The 20,571-nt window shown below is 45.7% G+C and overlaps 1 long non-coding RNA gene across 1 annotated transcript; it reads right to left on the reverse strand.

Moving 5' to 3' along the window:
- Positions 1-3,925: 3,925 nt before the first annotated feature.
- On the reverse strand, positions 3,926-4,380 carry LOC138260712 (uncharacterized). The gene is made up of 3 exons (XR_011198937.1): positions 4,330-4,380; positions 4,063-4,125; positions 3,926-3,982 (listed from the first exon to the last, which is right to left on the reverse strand). It is a non-coding gene; the product is annotated as an uncharacterized lncRNA (long non-coding RNA).
- Between the last annotated feature and the right edge of the window lie 16,191 nt (positions 4,381-20,571).

A 20,571-nucleotide genomic window follows, 5' to 3' on the forward strand; every position in this document is an offset into this window, starting at 1 on the left:
TGGGACGGGTAGATGGAGGGGGTTTGGGAGTGGAGGAAGAGGTAGTGGTCGTAGGAGGTGTACGTTTGGTGACTTTGGGTGAAGGTGCATGGGCTGGAGGCTGTTGTGAGGTGGATGGCTGTTGGGTGTGTGTGTGGCTGTGTTTGTGTACCTTGGGAGGTGGGCTCACAGACACACTGGGAGAGGACACAGGGGATGTGTGAATGGTAGTGGGGTGGTGACTGCACGTGAGAGGGGTGTGGTGGTGGGTGTGCTGGTGATGGATGTAGTGGCTGAAGGGCTGCCTGACCAGAATGAATGCCCTCCAGGAATGCATTGGTTTGTTGCAACTGCCTCTCTACACCCTGGATGGCATTCAAAATGGTAGACTGCCCTACAGTGAGGGACCTGAGGAGGTCAATGGCCTCCTCACTGAAGGCAGCAGGGGTGACTGTGGCAGGGCCTGAGGTGCCTGGGGCGAAGGCATCCACGAGTTTCTCCAACTCCTCCGTGCTGAAGGCAGGGGCCCTTTCCCCAGACGCACGGGCCATTGTCTCTTCCAGACTGAGGTCACAGCAGCACTTGCAGTGTAGGTCCTCTCCTGTCGAAGATCAGGTATCGAGTGATTGAACAGATAGAAAATGGCAGTCACGTCCGCGGCGGTGCGTACCGTCACCGCCGGCGTACATCGTCATTGGCTCCTGGGACCCATAGGGTCCAACGTTAACCAATGCAGAATTGCGCTGCGGTCTTCGACCACCTACTGCGACGGTGTACAACGCCAGCGCAGTTACCTCATATCCCATTGTCCCACTTTACAGGTCAGGCAGCCGCCATTTCAGGGGCCCACATGGCCTTATTTTTAACTGCGTCACACATACCTAGGACTTGGCTCAACACTCATACAGGCAAATTTCGGGTTATGAATAGTTTTCTGAGTAAGCTGTATTTACGTACCTCTGAGTTGGTTGACTCTGTGCTCGCTGTTGTCCTCCATAGGCACCGTCCGCTGGGACATGTGAGGAGATGGAGGCATCCTCCGGTGTACAGACCGCTGGTGGACCTGTCGACAATGGAGGAAAGACATGTAATCATCACCTACAGGCTTGATCGTGCCACAATCCTGGAACTGTGTGCCCAGTTGGAGCCAGACCTGATGACAGCTATCCGCCATCCCACAGGGATCCCCCCTCAAGTGCAGGTGCTGTCAGCAATGTTCCCTCTAATTTTTTTCCACTGTGTGCGGCAGTGTGCGGTCTCTGTGTGCCGCAGCCAAGGATACGTGCGCCAAGAAATTGACCATTCACGCGCGCGCAGCGCATAACTAGCCAAGATCTTTGGCATTAGCCTCTCCATACCACTAAAGCAAAAAAGGGATATCATTGCTCCATGCAATAGGGCATCAAGGCAGTTTTGTGACCTGGTTGCACACCCCAAGGACATGACCTGTTAAGTGCCACCTACACCCCAGTTAGAGAAAACAGAAATCAGGAGGTTGAACCATTATGAAACTTTAATGAATACTCTCAGAGTGCTGCAGAGGACCCCGCACATCAAATACAGCCAGTTGTACAATTGGTTAACATTTACAGTTTGATGAACACACTGCTGATGAATGCCATGATGCCCCTGCCAAGATACAGGCTGAGAAATGTTCCTACCCCACCCACACACGGACTGTAGGAGAAGCCGCATCAGAGTTTAGACAAGTCAGGTGTCAACGTTAGATGTGTGACATGTTTGTTTTTCTCGCCGGTCCTTGCCATTTTTCCAGTGCTGATAAACTCGGTCTAAATCAACTTTCCCATTTGAGAGGTAAGCCTTTGTCCTCGTCAGCATATCTAGGTGACTCTCCTCTAGTCTGTTTCTTAATTTGGACTTGATTGAGTTCATGAGGCTGAATCCTCGTTCGCAGTCTGCACTTGAAGCCTGGAAAGTTGCACAGATATCAGCAAGCTGAGATACAACACTATACTGTGCAGCATTCCGCAGAGTGAAATTCACCATGTCTTGAAAGGTCCTAAACAATCCGTTTTTTATATGCGCTGCCACCACATATTTATAATCTCTGTACTGCCGAACAACATCACCAGGGGTGTCACAATCACCCAGGACCAAGACCTTCTTATACTTCTCAACAAGTCTTTGTACATTCTCAGTCCTAAAATCAAACTGTGATTGTGTTGTTACTGTATGGAAATCAAAGCTTGTCCATTCCTTCAATTCATCTTCTGGGAACCTTCTTTCCATGTGCTCACAAAGAAGTTTAATGAAAGATAACATCGGCTCACTATCATACTCTCGGTCCTCTCTGCACAAAGCCATCAGATCTCTTAATGTGTCGCTCCAAAAGACAGTGTCGCCCAAGTACTGTTCCTTTATTTGGGTAATTTTTGCTCTTGCATACTGTACAGCTTCAACAGTGGTCAAAGAGCTTTTCTGAAACAACTTGCACAAAGATGCAAGTTCACCCAGAATGTCATTTAGTGCTGCAAAGGAAATATGGTAGTTTGAATCCGATAGTTTTTTGTAGCAATATTTAGCAATTGGGTCATTCTCCTCAACTCTTTCATGATCAAAGTATTTGAGAGCAACCTCATAATTACGCAAGAGTGCACCAACAGCAAAATGCCTTGAAAGCCACCGCACCTCATTGACTGGCCGAAAGGAGACCGCTTCACATTCAGTGACCAAAGCAATTTCGTCCAGCTTGGACTTTCTTAAAGGTGAGCGGGAGAACACAGTGTAGACAGTCCTCAGTAATGTTTCCATTTCCCTGATCATCAGCACTTTTTTCCAGGCATCATCAACTCCCAAATCTTCTCTGTGCGCAACACAGTGCTGCTCAACTAGATGAGGAAAGGATTGTTTGAGGCGGGTAGCAACACCATTGTTCTTTCCCAGCATCACTGATGTACCATCTGATGTAAACATGACCATTTTCATAAGGTCCAGCTTATTGGCAGTGTAGAACTCTTTTACAGCTGTAGTGATAGCCTCCGCATTGCATGCACTCAGAGTTACAAATCCCCCAAACACTGTTTTGTGCTCTGTTGATGTTACAGATCGTAACTTGAAGTAGAGGATGAGCGTTTTTGTAACTGAAATATCTGTGCTCTCATCAATTATCAATGTGTGATACCGAGCACTGCGAAGTTCTGCCATGAGGTCAGAGCGTATTACGCTGTTGATGGCCTCCAAAAACTCAAAGGCATAGTTCTTGCTCCTCCAGCTGTCTGGTATCTTCACATACAATGCGACGTGGTCATGGATGTCTTGAACAGATAACATTGATGTGTTCATTTTGACTGCTAGCAACACATTGTTGATGAGAATCTTTATCTCTTCAGGCAGGGATCTTTGCCGTTCAACTACTTCTAGTCTGTTTGCTCTGTCACTGGTGGTTTCTGTTATGTTAGCATGGTGCGCACTCCAAAACCCAGCCTGGCAGCAGCACTTTTATTTCTCAGTGTCACCAAAGCAGATTCATGAACTCTGCTACATAAATGGCGTTTCAACTAGTCCAGCTTCCAGCCATCACTCCATTTCTTCCCAGTAGAAAAGTCCCCTGCGATCTTTGCTTCTGCACATACTTTGCAAATCAGGCCTACTTCTGGATTGTATAGAAATAGCTCTCCCAGTTGTACGCAAACCTTGCTCCTGGACTTCTGTGTCTCAGTCTCCACAATTTCTTTCAGCCATTCTTCTTTGAACACAAGACAGCATTTCTTCCTTTGTGGTGAAGCACTGCTCTCTGATGAAGTCACAGCTTTGCGCTTGAACATTTTGGTGGCAATCAGTCTGAGCCTACTGTGCCGCAAATCCTGCAAAAAAAAAGGACATTAATTAAAGTGAGGAACATTATTTAAAGTTGTTTTTTATGCTATTGAATGCAATCTACCAGACAAGACTGAGCTATCTCTTGGAAAATGTAGCAAGCAATTACCTGGGCCTTTCTGTTTGATCTCACACCTGCCTGTCGATGTAACACTGTCTAAGATGTCTGCAATAGAAGAAAAAACATGGTTACAGCACATGCTTGTGTTCAAGATGTACTGCAAGGGAAAACTACTAAATGTTTACCTGGTCTTTCTGCTTGTAGTCACGTCTGCCTTTTCTAACCAATGTTAGAACTGTCTAAGAAGCCTGCAAAAGATTTAAAAAAAAGGGTTTAAGAATGTTTTCATTTTATAATGTACTAGGTGCATCACAAGTGAAATCTACCAAATAATGACCAGTACTGTCTGAGATGCCTGCAGCAAAAGAAAAGATGGTTAACAGTTGGTTACATCATGTTGTCATATTATAATGTGCCAGGTGACCCAGATGGGGTACCTACCAAATAATTACCTGGTCCTTATGCTTCTACACATGTCGGTCCATTCAAATCTTTAACTTGCTCGGTCCGACAAACCTGTAATAGAAGCAAAGGTGTGCATAATGAACAGGATTTATGTAGAGACCCTTAATCCCACCTGGAACATCTACAGATTTACCTGGTCTTCCTTGGTACTCACGCCTGCCTGTTCAAATGCAAATGGTGACTGGCTGTAATTGGAAAGAAGATATTTAGCTTAGGCTATAGGAGTTACAAAAACATTATGAATGACAGTTCCAGAGCAATTGAGTAGTTACCTGGGCTTTTAGTTTAGATGAACTCTGGTTCCATATTATCGTCTGTTTGGAAACCTACATCATGCGTTAGCCCTTCGATGGTGCGGCCTTTACAGGCCTCAAGTTATCTGCACAGCCACTCGCTATGACTAATCGTATTTATAAGGGTGAGATATTTTTAGGCCTACTGGCTCGTTCTGGCAAGCGGACAAAAAAAAGTGTTCTGTCCATTCAGACGGTGAATGAGCAATGAAGGTGCCTTTACGTCTTGTTGTTGTCTTGTCACATTTGCTGTGCATGATGCAGGGAGCGACGTTGCAAGAACGTTGCAACGTGCGCGATTGCCAAAGGGGCCTACGCGATGGGGGAAGGAAAGGTGCGCGCGCGCCTTACAGGGAACATTGCCCGCGGCCTTTAAACGCTGTTTTCATTGACTTCAATCCAGATTCAAATATGAGCATTTTCTGCAATAGGAGAGCAGGACTATCGCTCTGAAAGGCTTATTTGCGCTGAGAAAGTGATAATGCATATAAACAACTATGAAGTATGACAATGATGGAAAAGTTGATAACAGCACATTTTCTACTGTTCTGAAGCATTTCCTAACTCACTAACCATTTATTTTCACCATAAATATTACTTGCTCGCTTGTATGCTAAAGTACGCCAAATGATGTTTAAAACACTCCCCGCGGCCTTTAAACGCTGTTTTCATTGACTTCAATCCAGATTCAAATATGAGCATTTCCTGCAATAGGAGAGCACGACTATCGCTCTAAAAGGCTTATTTGCGCTGAGAAAGTTATAATGCATATAAACAACTATGAAGTTTGACAATGATGGAAAAGTTGATAACAGCACATTTTCTACTGTTCTGAAGCATTTCCTAGCTCATTAACCATTCCTTTTCAACATAAATATCACTTGCTCGCTTGTATGCTAAAGTACGCCAAATGATGCTTAAAAAGCTCCCCGCGGCCTTTAAACGCTGTTTTCATTGACTTCAATCCAGATTCAAATATGAGCATTTTCTGCAATAGGAGAGCACGACTATCGCTCTAAAAGGCTTATTTGCGCTGAGAAAGTGATAATGCATATAAACAACTATGAAGTATGACAATGATGGAAAAGTTGATAATAGCACATTTTCTACTGTTCTGAAGCATTTCCTAACTCACTAACCATTAATTTTCAACATAAATATCACTTGCTCGCTTGTATGCTAAAGTACGCCAAATGATGTTTAAAACACTCCCCGCGGCCTTTAAACGCTGTTTTCATTGACTTCAATCCAGATTCAAATATGAGCATTTTCTGCAAAAGGAGAGCACGACTATCGCTCTAAAAGGCTTATTTGCGCTGAGAAAGTGATAATGCATATAAACAACTATGAAGTATGACAATGATGGAAAAGTTGATAACAGCACATTTTCTACTGTTCTGAAGCATTTCCTAGCTCACTAACCATTCCTTTTCAACATAAAAATCACTTGCTCGCTTGTATGCTAAAGTACGCCAAATGATGTTTGAAACACTCCCCGCGGCCTTTAAACGCTGTTTTAATTGACTTCAATCCAGATTCAAATATGAGCATTTTCTGCAAAAGGAGAGCACGACTATCGCTCTAAAAGGCTTATTTGCGCTGAGAAAGTGATAATGCATATAAACAACTATGAAGTATGACAACGATGGAAAAGTTGATAACAGCACATTTTCTACTGTTCTGAAGCATTTCCTAGCTCACTAACCATTCATTTTCAACATAAATATCACTTGCTCGCTTGTATGCTAAAGTACGCCAAATGTTTAAAACACTCCCCGCGGCCTTTAAACGCTGTTTTCATTGACTTCAATCCAGATTAAAATATGAGCATTTTCTGCAATAGGAGAGCACGACTATCGCTCTAAAAGGCTTATTTGAGCTGAGAAAGTGATAATACCTTACCTGCAAACCTGCGTCCTGAAGATGTCCTTCCTGCTCGTCGGCGGCAAAGAGTGACCCTGTCCTCGCGCTGTGTCTGTTTTGTAGACGCAGCGCTGACGTCCTCTCTGCCGCACGATGCAGGGAGCGACGTTGCAAGAACGTGCACGCTTGCCAAAGGGGCCTGCGCGCTGGGGGAACATTGGCTGTCAATAATCCATTACCTTGCAAGTGGGTCATTTCAAACTACAGTGGCCATAGAATCAGGGATATCCCAGCCTATGTTTTCCAACGTGTTGTCCAGAGTGTTATCTGCCCTGCTGAAACACATGCGGAGCTGCATCGTTTTCCCTCAGGTGGAGGATTTGCCTACAGTGAAAGGTGACTTCTATGCCCTGGGGCATATCCCCAACATCGTAGGTGCCATTGATGGGACACATGTGGCCTTGGTCCCCCCGCAGGAGTGAATAGGTGTACAGAAACAGGAAGAGTTACCATTCGATGAGTGTGTTTGGCAGACCAGTACATCTCCCATGTTAATGCCAAATTCCCTGGCTCAGTGCATGACGCTTACATCCTGCGGAATAGCAGCATCCCTTATGTGATGGGCCAACTCCAGAGGCTCCGTGTGTGGCTACTAGGAGAGCACCTGGAACCAATTCAGTGGGAATAGTTGTCTGGGTCTGGGGATAATCCTAAGAGTTAGTGTGTGTCTAAAAGTTATCCCTCGCCATTTGCAGGTGACTCTGGTTACCCCAACCTGTCATGGCTACTGACCCCAGTGAGGAATCCCAGGACAAGGGCAGAGGAATGCTACAATGAGGCCCATGGGTGAACTAGGAGGATTATAGAGCGGACCTTCGGCCTCCTGAAGGCCAGGTTCCGGTGCCTCCATATGATAGGTGGTTCCCTATTCTACTCACCAAAGAAGGTGTGCCAGATCATCGTGGCCTGCTGTATGCTTCACAACTTGGCTTTGTGACGACAGGTGCCTTTTCTGAAGGAGGATGGTCCAGATGGAGGTGTTGTGGCAGCTATGGAGCCTGTGGACAGTGAAGACAAGGAAGCAGAAGAAGAGGACATCGACAACAGGAACTCTGTGATCCTGCAATATTTCCAGTGAGACACAGGTAAGAAGACAAACCTGCCTACTACATGTACTTTAAAACTACTACCTCTCTACTGTCTGTACTTTTCACCCAGTGTATGGTACATGAGTTGTCACTTTCTCCTACGATTTCACAGATGTGGGTCCCACTGTGTGACATTTGCTTTGTTTCCTCATGGACTAGAGCTGTGCGACATAGGTATGTTGACATTACCATTGAAAGAGCATTTTGCCACTGTAATTGCTAATACACTAATTCGAAATCACAGACAGACTCCAGATTATTTTGTGCTTTAAGGGTGTTTATTTAAGTGCTCAATATTGGAGGGAGTTTTTAAATGGTGAGGGGTGATGGTGGAGGAATGTCTATGGCAGAGTCCAAGCTATTAGTCTCATAGGTGTATTGTCCAAAGGGGCATAGGAAGTGGAGCTAGGGCAGTTTAAGTTTGGACAGGGTGACAAAGTGGGACTACTGGATGACAATCAGCGTGGTCTCATTTCTTGGCGGGGGTCTTGGCATCGTTCTCTGTCTATGTCCTGGATCTCAGGGACCGTTTGCGGGGTGGTTCTTCATCTGCAGGGGGTGGGGTACTGGTGTGGTGGTCCTGTGGCTGTGCCACCTGTCCACCAGCACCGGCAGAGGTGGTGGGCAGTTCATTGTCCAGGCTAGTGTCAGGGGCCCCTTGTTGTGCCACAGTGTCCCTCCTGGTGTTGAGGACTTCCTTCAGCACCCCTACGATGGTGCCCAGGGTGGAATTGATGGATCTGAGTTCCTCCCTGAAGCCCAAATACTGTTCCTCCTGCAGCCGCTGGGTCTCCTGAAACTTGGCCAGTACCATTGCCATCGTCTCCTGGGAATGGTGGTAGGCTCCCATGATGTTGGAGAGGGCCTCGTGGAGAGTGGGTTCCCTGGGCCTGTCCTCCCCCTGTCGCACAGAAGCCCTCACAGTTACCCTGGTTCCCTAAGCCTCTGTCCCCTGAACCGTGTGCCCACTGCCACTGCCCCCAGGTCCGTGTTGTTGTTGGGGTGGTGGGTTAGCCTGGGTTCCCTGTAGTGGTGGACACACTGCTGATTGGCGTGTCCTGGGGACAGAGGTATGGACCCACTGGGTGGGTGCTGTGCTGGTGTTTCCAGAGGGGGGAAGCTCTGTAGTGGCCTGTGACTGTGTGAGGGGAACCGACTGTCCCGCGGTCCCAGATGGGCCCGGGCTGGTCGTCTAGATCCAGTTGGACAGAGCTGCTGTCATCACTGTGGGCCTCTTCTGTTGGTGGAGTGGACATGTCCGGACCCTCCTGTCCGGTGACGTTGGGTAGGGGTCCTGCAGGGGTGTAAAAGCATGATTATTGCATCTGTGTGTGCCATGGTGTGCAATGGGTGGGTGACCGTGTACCCCAGTGCTTGCATTCCTGTGTAGGACCTTGTGTGATAATGGTTTAGGGGGGTGTATGGGTATGTGCAGTGGCCATGCATTGGTGATGGGTGTCCATGCTTTGGTGTTGCATGCAGGGTTTGGTGTTGGGATGGGTGGTTTGTGATATTGGGACATTTGTGGGGAGTTGGAGTGATGGGGGTGAGGGTGGGGGTATGTGATAGCATGCAGGTAGGGTGGGGGATGTAATAGTTAAGATTTGACTTACCAGAGTCTGTTCCTCCAGCTACTCCTGCGAGGCCCTCAGGATGCAGAATAGCCAAGACTTGCTCCTCCCATGTTGTTAGTTGTGGGGGAGGAAGTTGGGGTCCGCTGCCAGTCCTCTGAACCGCAAGGTGGTGTCTTGAGACCACAGAACGCACCTTCCCCCGTAGGTCATTCCACCTCTTCCTGATGTCATCTCTATTTCTTGGGTGTTGTCCCACTGGGTTGACCCTGTCCACTATTCTTTGCCATAGCTCCATCTTCCTCGCTATGGAGGGAGGTGTGCTGCACCTGTGATCTGAATAGCTGTGGCTCTACCCGGATGATTTCCTCCACCATGACCCTGAGCTCCTCCTCAGAGAACCTGGGGTGTCTTTGCCATGCCATGGGGTGGTGTGGGTGATGTGTGGGGTGGTGTGTGTTGTGATGTGTGGGGTGATATTTAGTGTTGGGTTGTGTGAGGTGCGTGGATGTTGTGTGAGTGATGATGTTGTGTGCCTGTGGATTCTCGTTTGTAGATGGTGGTGTCTCTCTCTGGCCTTCTTTCGGAATTATGGGTAGTAGGGGATTGTGGGTGATGTGGGTGTGTGTTTTATATTGTATTGGGTGTGTGGGAGTGGTGCGTGTATGTGTATCAGGTGTGTGTATTTCGATTTGTCCAATGTGGTTGTGTTTTGTAAATGTGTGTGTATTTTGAGTGCGGCCGTGTGTACCGCCAATGGAATACCGTGGTTGAAAGACCGCCGCGTGGATTCATGGGTCGTGATAGTGTGGGCATATTCCTGTTGGGGTGACGGTGTCGGTTTTGTTTTCACCAGTTTATCACTGACCTTCGGTGTGGCGGACTTGAGTGGGTGTCTCATTTTTGGCAGATTCCGAGCAGTGGGTCAAAATGACCGTGGCGGAATTCCGCTGCCGCCGCGGTGTGTTGGCGGTCTTCTGCATGGCGGTAAGCGTCTTTTACCGCCAATGTTGTAATGACCCCCACAGTCTTTTACTGGATGGCTGGCAGGGAAATAATATGTACTCTCCAAGTGGATGGACTATGAGTCTCAGTGATAATGCTAAGAGCAATTTTGCAGGGCTTTGTAATATGGCATCTGATAGTAATTACATGTCATGGCAGATTTTATTGCATATTTATATGTCTGAGATCGTATGAAGTGGAAGATGGATTGGGATTACATAGTAACAGGATATTACACACAATGTCCTGCTTTCTATGCCACACGTCACTCATTTCCAGTGTAAGATACAGGCAGAGTGGTTTTCACAGAATCACATGATTTGTGTCCACTTGCCTACCCTTAATTACAGCATAGCAGGCCCAGAAGGAGTGAAGGCTGTTTTATAGCGGGCCTTGCTAACACTGCTGTGTCCTAGCTCATGGTCTGTCTGGAATGTGGCATCTTCATTTGAACTCCACATCTGTAAATAACAGCATTTATATAACTTGTAACAATAATACTAATGATATATATAATAATAAGAGTAATATATAAATCTGAAATAACAACTGAAGGTATAGCAGCCCATGTTCTGATGATTGTAAATGTAAGAATATTGGAATAGTAAGAGTGATAAAAACAAGCAACAGAAGGAGGGGTGGAGGTGTGCGAGTTGATGGCTGCAGGTGCATGCACCATCTAAGAGCACTTTGTCTGTAAGTAAAAAAGAGTACCTGCTGGCCAGAGGAACAATACTGACTGCAGGAAGCAGTACTTGCTATATTCTCCACAGCATGAATGAAGTCTCTGAAGCCCAGGAGGAAGAAGGAGACCAGCAGAAGCCACTCATGAACAACAAACAAGGAAACAATAGTGATGTGGGAACCAATCAATTGTAACTAATGGTAAGCAATGGGCTAGCTCTAAGCCAGTTATTGGATTTCTTGTTTTAGTTTCAAGAGATTCACAAGTATAGCTCAAGTGATGTGCAGGAGAAACCTAAAAACCAACACATAGTGGCTGGTGCACAAACATACGTGCACCTGTACAGACCCTCACAGCATAGATACAGTCACATAGCTCAAAAGTATGCACTAATAGCTGGACAGCAGAATAATATACAGAAAGAAGAAAGGGGTGATGCATGGATATAGATTTCTTGTGTAGTTAATATTTAGATTCTTTACTAATGAAATCACTCAAGGCAGTGAAAATATTAGTGTCAATATCTAATCAATCATTGACCTCTCCCTAAAGAAAGCCCCTTGACTGGATAATGTAATAATTTGATCTCACTGTACATTGAATTGCTGCCCTTTTTGGAATGTGTGTGGATAAAAAATTTAATGCTCTTTACATGTCCATCCTTTGAGCCTTTGTTGCAAACATACGTATGTAACACTGAAATTCGGAATCTACATTTCTTTAATACTAACATATGAAGGATAGGTTTAAAAGGCCACCCCACCAATACCAAACATTGTAGGACCTATTCACATACTGCATTTTGTAGTATGTTTAGCAAAACTACAAATTGCCAACCTACATGCAGAGGTCTATGCCTACCCCCCTTCTATCTGTTATGTGTATAGGGAGCCATGTTCTCCGCACACGTCAACGTTTTTGTGGTAAATGTGGGAGGGACAGAGGGGAGTCACTGGAAAATGTGGAAAACTTAATTCTAAAAGGGAGTTGTTAATGGAGGAGTAAGGAGTGGTTAAGAGAGGATTAGGAAGGGATGTAGGAAGTGACATACACCAACCCACAAAAGAGTAATACCGTTTCTATCCACAATCTGCTATTCTAAAGTTACTTCAACTAATGTTAAAATAAATTAATTGATTTCAACTTTTTCCAAAATTATAACTATATTTTATAAAGCTTAAAACAAATATATAAATGAAACATAAATGTTTGTTGGAATAACATATTTTCATTCACTTTTAAATGTACTAAATTATGTAACTTTAACTTTTATAAAAATATCAAATTTAAATAAGTTTGATCACACAATAGATAATCATACATTTATTACTTTAGGAGGTTTTTTCTAACTTAAAAGCAAATGTTGTAGATGTATGTGACACGTTTTGCAACACTTTCAACACACCTGGTAATGGAAGGAGTGATTGTTCTTCACTCCACCACACATCTCTTGCTGAAACACATACCAACACCAAGCGGTCACGCCCAAACTGACCACATAAGAAATTATATCACCACCAAACTATTTTCTTGCGCTCACTGTGTAGGTGAACATGTTTATTGCTGTGTCCCTCATTTTGAGAAATACTCATTTAAGGAGGGAGAAAGTGAGGGTTTAAAGGCAAAGAATCAACATCATTGGAATTACCAGAGGTGTTGTTGTTGCCTGATACTGCTTTTCACCTGATGTTGTCCTTGACATGGTTTTAGGCCAGGAACAGGGGTTTGATTAATCTACAGCCCACTCCCAGGCTATCTCTGCCAAAGTCAGAATAATGACTATGTACCATTTCCTGGCTCCTAGATCTTTCCAGAGGCTCTCCTCTGACAATGTTGGCATCAGGTATGGAGATGCTTGAACGGAAGAGTGCACCAGTTTATCACCATTCCACAGCCACTGGCAGAAAGGCAAATTGTGGCAAGGGAATTTTATGCCTTTTCCCACTTCCCTCCTGTGCTAAGTGCCATTGACTGCATCCATGCGGCACTACAGCTACCTCACCACACAGCACACCTTTTCTGCCAAAGACACCGCTCGTACTCCTTCAATGTGCAAGCAGTCTGAGATGTCTGGGACTGCTTCAGTGATGGGCACTCTACTTTTCCTGGAAACACAGATGACTACCTCTCTGATAGTCACCTGTAGCATGTTAGTTTGTTGCTGTGGATTTCAGTGGCATGTGGTCATTGATAATTATAAACACCTTGGGGCTAAATGTGCATCTAAGGGTTACAATCTCTACCATGCACAATCATCGCTACAACACAATACACACAAATTACCCTCACACTCATTGCATGTTTGTAGAAATGATAGATTACATATAGATTAAAGGTCTCTTTTCAGATTATTCACGTCTTTGTAGCCTCAGATGTCAGGTATGTGCTCTTCCCCATCTCCGCACAACTCACTCAAATCCAACCACACATCCTCATCAGAGGTAAAACAGGAGACTGTTGGAAACTTGCCCTTTGTGATTCGTCACTCTAGATTTTTTTGCCTCCCTTTACTGCACCCATTTTTGTTGGCAATAGGACTTTACAAAAATAAAATGCTTGTGCTCTCCCTTTCAAACTTGTTAAAATTGCCATACACCTAATTGACATATTTAATTTTCCTACAAGTCCATAGTAGATGGTACCTCATGTACCCACAGCCAATAAATGTAATGCTACTAGTGGGCTGCAGCACTCATTGTGCTACCCACTGAAGTAACACTGTAGCAGACCGGGTGTGCAGTTTTAAACTGCTATTGCAAAATAAACCTTTTTTCCACAGTAAAACCATCCTTTTTAATACATATAAGTCATCCGTCAGTTAGGCTTTAAAACCCCACGGACAGCGTGCATGGTATTTAAAAGTAGGACATTTATATTTTATGTTTTACATGACCTGGCAGTGAAAAACATGCAATGTTGGTATTCAGTGTGACAATGCTGGCTCTCCCATAGGTTAACACTGATTCAGCATTACATTTGAATTGCTCAATTCAGTTTGGAAGTAGCTAGAAAAATTGTTCAAGGACTCATTTTAATAGTAATTTTAAATCCATCTTAATGGTCAAATCATATTTCATATTACTATTTTGGAAATTACACTATTAAAAAGTATTAATCTTCTTTTCTAAAGTCATAAGACTTTCCTGACAGTGACAGCAGTCACCTGGCCCTGACAACTCCCATGTGGGGAGAGTTGTATTGCTCCTAGACAGCGGGTAAAGGGCATTGAGAGTGTGGAGTGGTTCCTCCTCCCTTGACACGATGGCCTGAGGGGTGAACCCAGTCCCCTTCTGAGCTTCAAAGGATGCCTACGTTGTCACACCCATACTGATAGAATGCATTTTTGAAATCCTTAAGTCACAATTTAGATGTCTTGACCATATGGGTGAGTACTGGTGTACTTTCCAGAAGTTGCATGCAAAATTGTAGTAGCCTTTGCTTCTTGCCCAACATCACCATGGGACCAGGCTTACATATAGGGCCAGATGTACGAAATTGTAATTTGGCATTTCCTAAATAGTGACTCCTTAGAAAGCGCTATTTAGGAAATGCAAAATGGTATGTACAAAAATAGAAAATCCCTTATAGCGATTACTACAGTGTAGGAATCGCAATAAGGATGTTGCTATGTAGGTAAACCCAAACTATTTGTTCCTATAGACCTAACGGCCCATAGGTCTGAATGGTTTAGCGTTTCCTAATTTGCTAATAGGAAATCGCAAATTAGGAAATGCTAAAGCACGGATGACGTTCAGCCTAATGCTCCCCCCTTGCTGCACCCCAAAAAAAGTGCTGCTCATGAAAGCGCACACATGCCCTAGTGTGCATTTATTCCCCTTTAAAAAACATTTTGGAGTCTTTTTTTAAAGTGCACAATGATTACCATCAGCTCTGAGCCAATGATAATAGCATTTCACACATATGAAATCCCTATTTGTAATTTCCTATTGGGGTGTCACAAAATTTGATTTGCACTGGCTAAAAAACGCATTTTGCGATTCCCAAGCGGCCTTTGTACATGCCCAAAGGCTATTTAGCATTTCTTAACGGACTGAAATAGTGATTCGGCTTGTTAAGAAATCCTAAATAGCTTTGTACATCTGGCCTATAGACCCTTGCCCTGATTTACACCCTCATACAGGCAAGCAGTGTGGGGTCCAGAGTGGATAGCGGAGGACAGGTTATATAGGTGGAGGATTGGCTAGTTAATAGTTTTTGTCTTGAACTACTAGTTTTGTTGCTGCATTTATGTGGGTGACTCTACTGACCTTTCTGATCAGCGTTTGCCACTCCCTCTCTCGTGGCTCCACCTGTGGCTGCTGCGACCGAGCCTTTCAAGAGCCTGCCAACTCTGAGATCAAGGCCCGCCTGCTGTTCATCCCTGGTGGCCTAGTGGCCATCTGCTTCTCTCTGCTTTCTCTGTTTTTCTCTCTTTTCTTGACTTTTTTTGCCCCTATTTGCTTTGTAGCGCCTTTCCCCTTCCTGCGCTCCCACCCCTGCCGCTGCGGCCTCTGTGGCCCTGCACATGACTCACTTTTCCTTCCCTCCTGCTTCCCAGCTGTCCAAATCCTCCCACCTCCTGCCCCTTCTTAAGGGTGGCCACTGTGAAGTGAGGGGCGACTCTCCTGACCTTTCTGGTCAGCGTTTTCCACTCCCTCCCTCATAGCTCCACCTGCTGCAACTGTAACTGAGCCTTTCAAGAGCATGATGGCTCTGAGATCAAGGCCCGCCTCCACCCGCAGGCACCCGCCCGCACCTCATCCCTGGTGGTCTAGTGGCCATCTGCTTCTGTCTGCCTTCTGCCTTTCTGCTTTCTCTGTTTTTCTCTCTTTTCTATTTTTTGCTTTCAGCTTTCTCTGTTTCTCTTTTCTTTTATATTTATTGCTGTTTTTCACTTTTTACACCTTCCTGCATTTCCGTACCCGCCAATGCTTCCCCTGCGGACCCACCCATTCCTGCGAATCTATTTAACCCACCCTTCCACCTCCTAACTGTCCAGACCCTCCTGCCGCCCTCCCCTTTTTAAGGGTGGCTGCTGCGAAGTGAAGGGTGACTCCACTGACCTTTCTGGTCAGCATTTGGTGCTGCCTCCCTCCTAGCTACACCTGCTACTGCTGCAACCGAGCCTGTAGGCTCTGAGATCAAGGCCCACGTTCACCCGCACGCACCCGTCTGCAACTCATCCCTGGTGGCCTAGTGGCCATGTTCTTCTGTCTGCTTTCTGTCTCTCTCCTTTCTGTTTTTCTCTCTTTTCTTTTCTATTTTTGCCCCTTTCCCCTTCCCATGCTCCTTTCCCAGCTGCTGCTTCCCCTGCGGTCCTGCCCGTGAAGCGTTTTTCCTGATGTCCTGCCTCCCAGCTGTCCAGACCCTCCCACGTCCCTCCCCTTCTTAAGGGTGGCCGCTGCGAAGTGAGGGGCGATGCCTCTGATCTTTCTGGTCAGCGTTTGTTGCTCCCTCCCTCATAGCTCTATCTGCTGTTACCGTGACCGAGCCTCTTAAGAGCCTGCCGGCTCTGGACTCAAGTCCCACCTCCACCCGCAGGCACCTGCCCTCACCTCATCCCTGGTGGTCTAGTGGCCATATGCTTCTGTCTGCTTTCTCTCTCTAAGTTTTCTATTGTTTTCCACTTTTAGCTTTTTTGCACCTTTCCCCTCCCCGCCGCTGCATAATCTACTCCACTGGATATGGTGCAGCGTAACCCTCCTGAGCAAACCTGCAGAAAACCTTCAAAGCAAAACAACTAGATGGTTCACCTCAGACCTAGAAGAGACCAAACGCTCCTTCAGGCGACTGGGATGGAAATGGAGGAGCAGCAAATCAACCAAAGACCGCATAGCCAACAAGAATTCAGTTACCACACACCACTGGAACATTAGAGCTGCCAAAAATGCTGCCATTCCAGAACACCTGAGCACCAGCGCTCACAACAGCAAGGAGCTCTTCACCATCGGCAAAGAGTTCACAAATTCCAGGACAGACACCTCATTCATCCCTCCCTCTCAAGACCTCTGGGACAACCTTGCCTCCTTCTTCCATCTTGAAAATCCAGGACATATACGAAGGCTTCAAGATCCAAAACCAAATCACACCACCCACAAACATCACCACAGACCCCGCACCACACAAAATCCTGAACTCTTGAACCTCCATCACCACAGAGAACACCCAAAAACTAATAAACTCCATCCACTCAAGAGCACCCTTGCATCTGTGCCCTCAACAAATTTTCGACCTGGCCAGCACCACCATAGCACCTGAGTTCTGCTGGACTATCAACTGATCCTTCGAGACAGCCACCTTCCCATCAAACTGGAAGCATGCCGAGATCAACCCGCGACTCAAGAAATCCACTGCCGACTCAAGGGAACTGAAAAACTACAGACCCATCTCTCTTCTCCCTTTCCCAGCCAAAGTAATGGAAAAGCCTGTCAACCAGCAACTCACCGAATTCCTCAAGACACAACAGATCCTAGACCCATCCCTATCCAGATTCAGGAGCAACCACAGCAACAAAACAGCATTGCTAGCAGCCACTGATGACATACGTGCCATACTAGACCACGGTGATATGGACACACTCATCCTCCTTGACCTCTCCGCCGCATTCAACACTGTGTCCCACTCCACCCTCTGCACCAGATTCCACTATGCTTGCATCCGCAATGAAGCACTGGAATGGATCAGATCCTTCCTCACCGGAAGAATACAGAGTATCAGACTACCGCTGGTAACAGCATAACCCACAGAAACATACTGCGGAGTGCCCCAAGGATCATCACTCAGCCTAACGCTCTTCAACATCTACATGGCCCCGCTCGGCAAAATCATCAAACAACACAGACTAAACATCGTCTCCTAAGCTGACAATACCCAACTGATACTCTTCCTGTCCGATGACCATGTAAAGGCCAAGAGAAATTTCCACAATGGGATGAGAGCAGTCGCCACCTGTATGGAAGCCGGCTGCGTCAACCTCAACTCGGACAAGATGGAGATCCTTGTAATCGACTCCACTCCCTCTTCCTGGAATGACTCCTGGTGGCCTACTGCCCTGGGAAACACCCCGCTCCACTGACCACGCACACAGTCTGAGCATCATCCTAGACTCCTCTCTGTCCATGACCGACCAAGTCAACCCTGTCTTGTTGTCATACTTCCACACCCTTTGACACCTTTGAAAGATCTTCAAGTGGATCCCAACCGACACGAGGAGGATAGTCACCCACACACTCGTAAGTACAAACTGGACTACGGCCACCTACTCTATGCCGATATCACCAAGAAACTGCAATCAAAACTACAAAGAATCCAGAATGCAGCAACCAGGCTCATCCTGGACATCCCCTGACACAGCCACATCTCTTCTCACCTCAGAGACCTACACTGACTCACAGTCAACAAGCACATCACATACAAACTTCTGATTCACACCTACAAGGCACTACACAACATAGGACCAGCCTACCTCAACCACCGCCTCACCTTCTACGTACCCAACAGACAACTCCAGTTTTCCCAGCACTCCCTCGCAGCCATTCCCAAGATCTGAAAAAGCACAGCAGGAGGAAAATTCTTCTCTTACCTCGCAGCCCAGACACAGAACACCCTACCTCTCAAACTCAGACAGACTGCATCACTAAAGGTGTTCAGGAAGGACCTCAAGGCCTGGCTTTTTGATTGACCAGCATGCCCGCAAACAGCTCCCTGAGCACCCCACGAGTGATTAGCCTCGCTATAGAAGTACTGATTGATTGATTGATTGATTGCTGTGGGTGGGTGGTCTCTTGTCAATGAGGAATGGTTAACGACTAACACACTGTCCATTTATACTGTCATGGACAACCATTTTTATTTCACATAATGTCATCAACTAACTTGATATGCTCTAATCTAAAAAATGTTGAAACATTTCATTTTCTTAAACACTCTAACACTTATTATTAACAACACCTAATCACAAAATGTACACCCATGTATTAGGACAAACCTATTAAAAGTATTACTTAACACACAACAAATTAGGTACACAAACACTACTTGTTTATTATTTTGTTATTGTATTTCATTTTCAGTACCTTTGCTACATTCAGGGGTCTCCCCCCACATGCAGAGTGTTCCTCCCTACATAGGGAGGGTTCCCCCCTGCATGCAGACTTCTCCACTGACTCCGTAGTTGGGTTGGAGTTCAACACCTACTGCAACAAACAGAAATGACATACTAGAAGAGGAACATATTTTGTAGTAATTTTGAGGCATCCTCTCTTCACCAAATCATCCTTCTCCATCTTACTGCTCCTTGCATTATTCTTATTCCAACTCCCCAGTTTGTAAAAGAGGATTATTAGAAATATTGATCTTCCATGATGACAGGATTTACCTATGCAAGTCTCCACCCCCACATGCTTGTCCATGTAACAGTGCAAACAAGTTGTGCATTACCTAGAGGGTTGGCACCTTAAAGACTGTGAGAGGGAGGCTGTTGAATCAAAGAGATTTCCACCTCACGAGGATTATCTTCTCTGTAGAGAAAACAGGGGTTGATTCTGCAGTGGAGAGAGGAGCAGAGGTGTGAGGTGTGGTCTCACTGGAGAGGCCAGTCTTTTTCTACATAGCCTATGATGCATCCCTGTCATCTGAGAAACAGGTCTGGAACAAGCCCTACTGTGCACAGCCAACATCTGAGAGAGAGGTCTGATAGAATAGGCCAGTCCATGTACATGCCTTAACATGTACACTTGTCATCTGAGAGAGAGTACTTAATGGAGAGGCAGCCTCTTTCCATACACAATTCTATGCAAACCTTTCATCTGAGAGAGAGGTCTGGAAGGAGAGGGCAGTCCATGTAAACACCTTACTACGCACTCCTGTTATCTTAGAAAGAGATGTGGAAAGAGAGGGCATTCCATGCAGACACCCTACTATGCACATGTTTCATATAAGGAAGAGGACTAAGGAAAGAGGCCAGCCTCTTCTCACACCCGACAATGCACACACATCATCCAAGAGAATGGTCTCACTGGAGAAGCCAGCCCTTCTTACACACTGTCTATAACATACATGTGTCATCTGAGACAGGGGTTTGTGTGGAGAGGCCAATCTTTCCCCACACCCTATTACACACATCTGTCATGTAAGAGATATTTCTCAGTTGAGAGGATACTCCATCATACATACTACTATTTCCCTACAATTTTGTTGTGATTCCTTGAGACTCCTGCAAGTGTAGCTCATTACCTTCAAAATAGTGAAGCTTGCTGAATGGACATGTGCAATCTAGCAATAGACTTGCAAAACCCAAGTGGGAATTACTGAGCCTGCCATGAGGTGTTTTAGAATCCCATTACTTCTTGAGAGACCCACATGAAAGATTGTTGGGCCTTCCACAAGATGTTTTATGATCCTGCAAGAGTATTGCAAGGCCATATTGAGGGAAGGAAAAAAAAGCCCAAGGCTCAACCTATATTTTCCATTCTTATTGCATGGTTAGAGAAATGCTGTGATGTGATTGGGTACACAACCAGGGATTGCCCAGATTGTTCTTGGTGATTTGGAAGAGAAGGGAGCCTGTTGGAGTTGTGCTTAGCAGAAGTGACTGAATTTGGAACTGAGACAGCCTTCATTATGTGGTACAAAATGTAGGTTAGTAGCCATTGCACATATTCTT

Source organism: Pleurodeles waltl, chromosome 10 (genome assembly GCF_031143425.1).
Source record: "Pleurodeles waltl isolate 20211129_DDA chromosome 10, aPleWal1.hap1.20221129, whole genome shotgun sequence".
Lineage (NCBI taxonomy): Eukaryota > Metazoa > Chordata > Amphibia > Caudata > Salamandridae > Pleurodeles > Pleurodeles waltl.